This window comes from Heterocephalus glaber, unplaced genomic scaffold, assembly GCF_053883595.1.
Source record: "Heterocephalus glaber isolate CG9 unplaced genomic scaffold, H.glaber_assembly_v1.0 deba00001504, whole genome shotgun sequence".
In the NCBI taxonomy this organism is placed as follows: Eukaryota; Metazoa; Chordata; class Mammalia; order Rodentia; family Bathyergidae; genus Heterocephalus; species Heterocephalus glaber.
In genome coordinates, this window is record NW_028258324.1 from 26,581,734 (window position 1) to 26,589,172 (window position 7,439).

The 7,439-nt window shown below is 37.6% G+C and overlaps 1 pseudogene; it reads left to right on the forward strand.

The window, feature by feature from the left end:
• The first annotated feature begins 2,824 nt into the window (after nt 1-2,824).
• On the forward strand, nt 2,825-7,410 carry LOC101705313 (DCN1-like protein 3 pseudogene; annotated as a pseudogene).
• The last annotated feature ends 29 nt before the right edge of the window (nt 7,411-7,439 follow it).

Here is a 7,439-nt window from a genome sequence, read left to right on the forward strand (position 1 = left end):
AGATTTATAACAATGTTTCTGTGCTGCTGGGGATCCAGCTTAGGGCTTTACATACATTAAATACAGACTTCACTATTGAACAACATCCCCAGCTCCTGTAACAAGTTTTATGAGTGATTCTAAATTAGGATAAATATGATGATGATGACGACAGTAACCTAAGCTTGTAGAATTCAGAGCAAGAACATTATTTTATGTTTTGAAGATGTATGAGAGTTTGGCCCCTTTTCCAACTCTCTTGTCACCTGTTGTGGTTCAAATATATAAGATATAGGATAGTAACTGATAGGAAGGTGACTCTCCAAATCTCTCTCCCTTGGTAGTGTTGGGGACAAGGGAAAAGTAAGATGGTGCAGGAAGAGACACAGACAGACTTTACATCTGTCTTTTATATCTAGGGGTGATGGGATGAGAGACTCCCAGGTAGAAGTGGAATTGGAAATTTTTCAGCTCCTGTCTCTGTCCTTCACATCAAACTGAAATATTTTCTTCCATTGGGGCACAAAAAGTCAAGTCCTTGAACTTACCAATTATGTGTTGAATCCTCAGATGCAGAGAGAGAGAGAGAGAGAGAGAGAGAGAGAGAGAGAGAAAGAAAAAGAGAAGTTTCTGCTAAAGACTGTAAATTGCCGATCAAGAAAAAATGGCATCAGTTGTTTCTGGAGATGCTTTTACTCATATATATGTTATTAAGAAAATGTCTATTGTTGAAGAATAATTTTCAGATAAGATAAAGTCATGATCCTTCTATGGATATATAATGAACACATGCCAACATTTTATTGAACTCACTCACTCATTAAGAAATTAGTGAGAACACAGTAAGAACCAATTTCAGCTGATTCAAAGGAAACATTCAAGAATGGTAAAGGCTGGGTGTGGTGGCTCATACCTGTAATCTCAGCAGGGAGATGGAGACAGGAGGATCATCATGAGTTTGAGGCCAGCCTGGGTTACATAGTGAGTTCAGGGCCAGCTTGAACTACAAAGCAAGACCCTGCCTCAAAAAAAAAAGTGCAGAAGTGAACTTACAGATACAATATTGTACCACTATGAGTCAGACTTTCTTCTCTGTGGTCTCAGGGACTACCATGGGGACAGGGCAGGTGAAAGTAAGAATAAGAAGAAGCATTCAATCCCCGGTACCAAAAAAAAAAAAAAAGTAGCAGAGTAGGACCCAGGTGTGGTGGCACACATCTTTAGTCTCAATACTCTGGGAGGCTGAGGCAGGAGGATCAGATGTTGACACTCAGCCTAGGCAACTTAGTGATTTAGTGAGACATTGAGTGAAAATGAAAAATAAACAGAAGGCTTGGGATATAACTCAGTGTGAAAGCCCTAGGTTCAGTTCTCAATGAAAGAAAAAGGGATCCCAGGAGGAAGAAGGGAGGAAAAAGAAAAGAAAAACAAAAAAGAAAAAAGAATGGGTTGTCCAAAAAATGTCAAGTAACCAGGTTACAATCAGGGAAAATCAGCTTAACATTTGTTAAACACTATGTTTAAACCATTTAAAAACACCCCAAGATAATTTGTATAGTGGTAAAAGTTAACACTCCAAAAAGTGACTATCAAAGGTTATGTTTATCAAAGGTCATATACTTTAGAGAAATTACCTGAATGAAAATCAAGTTTAGATTCCAGATCTGGCTCTGACATTTACTATCTGTATGACTTCCAACAAGTTGATTTCATATATTTTAGCTTCTTCATCTCTCAAGTATTTTAAAGATTTTTTTAAAGGTCCCATCTATTCAAGATTCCACTGCCTCCCAGTAGCACCGAACAGGGGACCAAGTGGAGGATATTCCACATCCAAAGTATAGTAGGGACTTACTCCTACTCTAGATAGAATAGACAAATATGTCCTGGGTTGTAAGATGTACTGTTTTTAGGACATCAGTTGTGCCCAATCATAATCACAATAGGCTTTTAAAATAGAGAATCTCAAGTTCCTTTAAAAATTTATATGAAAATGCAAAGGAAAGAAAACAGTCAAAACAATGCAAAGAATGAACAAAGTCAGATGATTCATGTTACCTGATTTCAAGACTAATTAAGCTGTGATATGAAGATACTACAGTATTGGTAAAAGGACCGGAAAAAGAACAGCATAAAGAGTCTGAAAAGTCCATAGATATGTTCCCAATTGATTTTCAACAGAAGAGCCAAAGTAATCCAGTGGGAGAAAGAAAAGTATTTTCAATAGTAGGTACTATAATAACTAGATAAATAATGAAAAAAATGAGTTCTGTTTTTTGCTGCATACTCTACACACAGCGTTTGAGATAAATCATGAACCTAACATAAAAGCTAAAACTATACAGCTACTAGAAGGAAACATAAGGAATATCTTCATGTAGGCAAAGAATTCTTAGAGAGGAAATAAGAAAAAAAGGTAAATTATATTTGATCAAAGTTAACAACTTTAGGGCTGGGGATTCAGCTAAGTGGTTCCGCCGCCTGCCTCGAAAGCGCAAGGTCCCGAGTTCGATCCCTGGTACCAAAAAAGAAAAAGAAAGAGCTTGATTGCAGTAACTTCTGGAGTAGCTGTTGACTGACTCCTTTGGCTGGTGGTATTTTTTTTGTTTTTTGTTTTTTTGTTCTGTTTTGTTTTTTGAGGCAGGCCTTGAACTCACTATGTATCCCTGGCTCACCTTGAACTTGTACTTTAATCTTGAACTTGTGGTGATGCTCCTGCCTCAGCTTCCAAGTGGTATGTGCTACCATTCCTGGCTTGTTAAGGATATATTGAGGTACATGGGCCAGCAGCAGTGAAGACATCTGACCCAGAGCAGGCCATTCTAGAAGTCAGACCTCCACTACCATGGGCCAATGTGTCACCAAGTGCAATAATCCCTCATTGACCCTGGGTAGCAAGAATGGAGACTGGGACCCCAGCAGCAAGTCACACAGCAGGCAAGGGGCAGGCTACTGTGAGGAACAGGTGCTACTTGCCACAGAGGCAAGATCCAGGTCAATGGGACCAAGAAAGCAGAGGTTGCCGCTGAGACCTGTTTGCTGCCGACATTGTTGGGAGATGCTGGACTGGAGACCAAGTCTAATGGTGAAGAATCTTCCTTGCAGAGGTTGGAGGAACTTTTCAGGTGCTACAAAGATGAGCAGGAAATGCACTTTTGGAAGAAGCCATGGGGCACTTTGCAATAACCTATGTGTCGATCCCATGGAATTTCAAATACTGCTCTTGGCTTGGAGGTTCCAGGCTGCTACCACAAACAAATTCACAAAAAAGCTTTTCGATGGCTGCAAAGCATGAAGTGCAGATAGCATTGACAGGTTTTGTGCAGTTCCCTAGCCTCTTGGCAAGAGCCAAACAAAAAGGTAACTCAAGGATCTCTACCTGTTTATATTTCAGTGTGACCTGAACTTTGGAGAAGGGTGGCAGTCACTGCATCAGGAAATACCCTGTGAAACTAGTCTTCACCTGGAACAATCCTCCTGTATTTGACACAAGACCCCCTGGAAATCAGAAAACTCCTGGGATTCAAAAACTGAAATCTTTCACACTAAAATCAGGAACAAGATAAGGATGTCCACTATCACCACTCCTGTTCAATATAGTCCTGGAAACATTAGTGACAGCAATTAGACAAGAAAAAGAAATAAAAGGAATAAAGATAGTAAAGGAAGAAGTTAAAATGTCATTATTCATGGACATGATACTCTATATAGAAGACCCCAAAAACTTCCCCAAAAGACTCCTAGACTTAATAACCAGAGTCAGTAGAGTAGCTACAAGATCAACACTCAAAAATCAATAGCCTTCTAGGGCCAAGGATTTAACTCAGTGACACCGCACCTGCCTTGCAAGCACAAGGTCATGAGTTCGATCCCTGGTACAAAAAAAAAAATCAATAGCCTTCTTATACATGAACAACAGACTCACTGAGAGAGAAATTGAGGAAACAATTCCTTTCACAATAGCATCCAAAAAAATGAAATATCTAGGGATCAATCTGATGAAAGAAGTAAAAGACCTCTACTTTGAAAACTACAGCAATCTGAAAAAAGAGATCAAAGAGGGTATTAGAAAATGAAAAGACATCCCTTGTTCCTGGGTGGGAAGAACCAATGTAGTGAAAATGGTCATACTTTCAAAACTGCTATATAGATACAATGCATTCCCAATTGAAATCCCAACAGCGTATTTCACAAAACTTGAGAAAACAATCCAAAAATTCACTTGGAACCAGAAGAGAACCAGAATAGCAAAAGCAATTCCAGGCAACAAAGACAAGGCAGGGAGTATCACAATCCCCAACTTGAAACTATACTACAAAACTACTGTGATAAAAACAGCACAGTACTGACAAATAATGAGTAGGATCAATGGAATAGATTAGAAGGATCAATGAATGGAGAATCAATGGAATAGAGGATCAATGGAATAGATTAGAAGATGCAGAAACAACTCCAGACATACTAGGCTGCTTCATATTTCACAAAGGAGCCAAACATCCTCACTAGAGGAAAGACAGCCTCTTTAATAAATGGTGCTGGAAAAACTGGGTCTCAATTTGCCAAAGATTAAAATTAGATTCATATCTTTCACCATGCACTAAAATAGAATTGAAATGGTTCAAAGATCTAAATATTAAAACAGAAACACTAAACTTGCTGGCAGATGGGTTAGGTAGAACTCTGAAAGACATTGGCATAGGAAAAGACTTTATGAACAAAACTTCAGTCACACGAGAACTAGCAGAAAGAATCAACAACTAGAATCTCATCCTATTAAAAAGCTGCACAAAAAGAGAAACCACCAACAGAGTAAAAAGACAACCTACAATATGGGAAAAAATTTTCACCAGCTGTTCCTCAGACAAAGGACTACTATCTAGAATATATAAAGAACTTTAAAAAATCAGACCCCCCCCCAAATTTAAAGACTCAATCCAGAAATGGGCTGCTGAAATGAATAGACATTTCTCAGATGAAGAAGCAAAAGCAGCAAATAAACATATGAAAAAATGTTCAACATCACTGGTCATTCAAGAAATGCAGATGAAAACAACACTGAGATTCCACCTCACCCCAGAAAGAATGGCTGCTATCAAGAAATCAACCAACGACAAATGCTGGAGGGGGTATGGGGAAAAAGGAACCCTTCTTCACTGTTGCTGGGAGTGTAGAATTGTGCAACCACTGTAGAAATCAGTGTGGAGATTTCTTGAAAAAACTAAAACTAGAGGTTCCAGCTATACCTCTTCTTGGTATCTTCCCAAAAGAATTAAAAGAATCATACCACAGCAATATATGCACACCCATGTTTAGAGCAGCAGTTTGTAATAGCTAAAACTTGGAAACAGCCCAACGTCCATCAACTGACTAGTGGATAAAGAAGATGTGGCGTTTTTTTATACAATGGAGTACTACTCTGCCATAAAGAAGAATGAGCTTCAGACATTTATAGCTAAATGGATGCACCTTGAGACCATACTCTTAAGTGAAATAAATCAACACACATGTTTAAATACCATTGTTTCTCTGATGTGAGAAACTGCAAGAGTAAACAAGGACTAAAATGTATAATAGATAATGTAAAATAGGAAGAAAAGGTCCAAAAGGGAAGGAGAACTAGAGAGGGGGGTGGAGGAAAGGAAAGGAAAAAATGTGAGACGAGAAGGAAAAAACAGAAACAAAGTTTTTGTAAATAGGGAGGGGTGGAGGGGTGGGAGAAGAAGGAAGGGGAATGAGGAAAAAACAAGAACTTAGACATATCGTGTACAGATACAAATTCCCAATGATGAGTGTGAAAATAATGTATACCTAAGATGTACCAATAAACTTAATGGAATAAAAAAAGTCTGCTATTTCTTGCACAAATTTAGATTTGAGAGGTGAGGTGTAGGGCTGGGTAGGGAGAATGGAACTATTAGGTTGAATTAACATTACAGAATGATACAGTGCCAGATCTCAGTTTTGCACATTTTTTTCAGAGCAGGTCTGTTACTGTGTGTTTACATGGTGGAATTTAGGTTGTAATGATTATTTAAAAATTTTTCACAGATTTGTTAACCAGACTGTATTAACTCCCAGACAATTTAGATCTTTTGGAGAGCCAAGGCCCACCAAGAGCATTTACAGTCTGGTGGCAACCTCCTTTTTAATTTTCCCAAAACCCTTATTTCCCATTGCTTCTTGTTCATTATGTCTTTGACCTGTTGTGTTTCATGTTGAGTTTATCTATCAGCATGCTGCACTTGTCAAGTGAGCAGTTTTATTTTTATTTATTTATTTAGAGCACATTGTATTGAGAACCACTTAACACACTGAATGCAGAGAAATCAGTGCCGCCTCAGTTTTGTTGGAAGTAGACTTCTTTGGTCGTTTTCTTTCTTTGATGAAGATTCTCAATTTTCATGTTTTAAGTGGTTTTCCATGTGCCTTGGAACCAAAATTTCTGTTCCTAATGGTCGGAAAATTGGGTCTGCTGGCCACCTGACTTAAAGAAAAACTGAAGTATGGGACACCACTTAAAATATTTTTTTTCTTTGAGTATCACCCGTTTGTGTGTCTGTCAAATGCAGAAGCCAAAGGATGGCCTGTATTCTGCCAAACAAATATCAAAGTATATTTAATAGTTAAATGTGTGCTTTTCCCTTCTTGCTGTACCCATGCTCTCATTTAACCCCCAGAAGTTACTCATCTTTTCACTAATATCAAGCTCATTTTGTGTGAAGATATGTATATACTTTACCTATATAAACACACATACACACACAGAAAACAAAGTAAAAAACTTTTGTTTATCAAAAGATACCACTAACAAAGTGAAAAAAATTAGCCACAGACTGGGAAAAATATGCACAATATAAACATCTTATGGAGGATTTGTATCATGAATACAAAAAAACCTCCATCATTTTTTTAAACTTCAATTTTTAAAATAGACAAAACTTGGTACTTCACAAAAGAAGATACACAAATGGACAGTAAGCTCATGAAAGTGTTCACTATCACAATGGTCAAGGAAATGCAAATTAAAACCACAATAATATGCCATTTCAAGCAGACTCCAGTGGTGGTGAACCTACTGTACACATGCCACAGTGAGCTATTTGAATCATGGACAGCTCTAAAATGTTCATCATCACTGAATTAGAATGATTAAAACTTTAAAAACACTGAAAACAGTAAAAGTTAGTGAAGCATGTAAGGTAGCTAGAACTTCTTTTTTCCTATAGTGCTGGGGATCAAACCTAGGGCCTCATGTTTGTTAAACAAGTGCTCTACTACTAAGCTAAATCTTCAGCCCTTTTGAATATTACTAACTAAAAAGTGAAATGATAAAATCACTTTGGATGACGATTAAGTAGATTCTTATTTTGTTAAATGTGCATTAACCCTATTATCTAATAATTCCATTCCTAGGTATTTGAACAAAGTTAATGAAAACATATATCCAGAGAAATAATTTT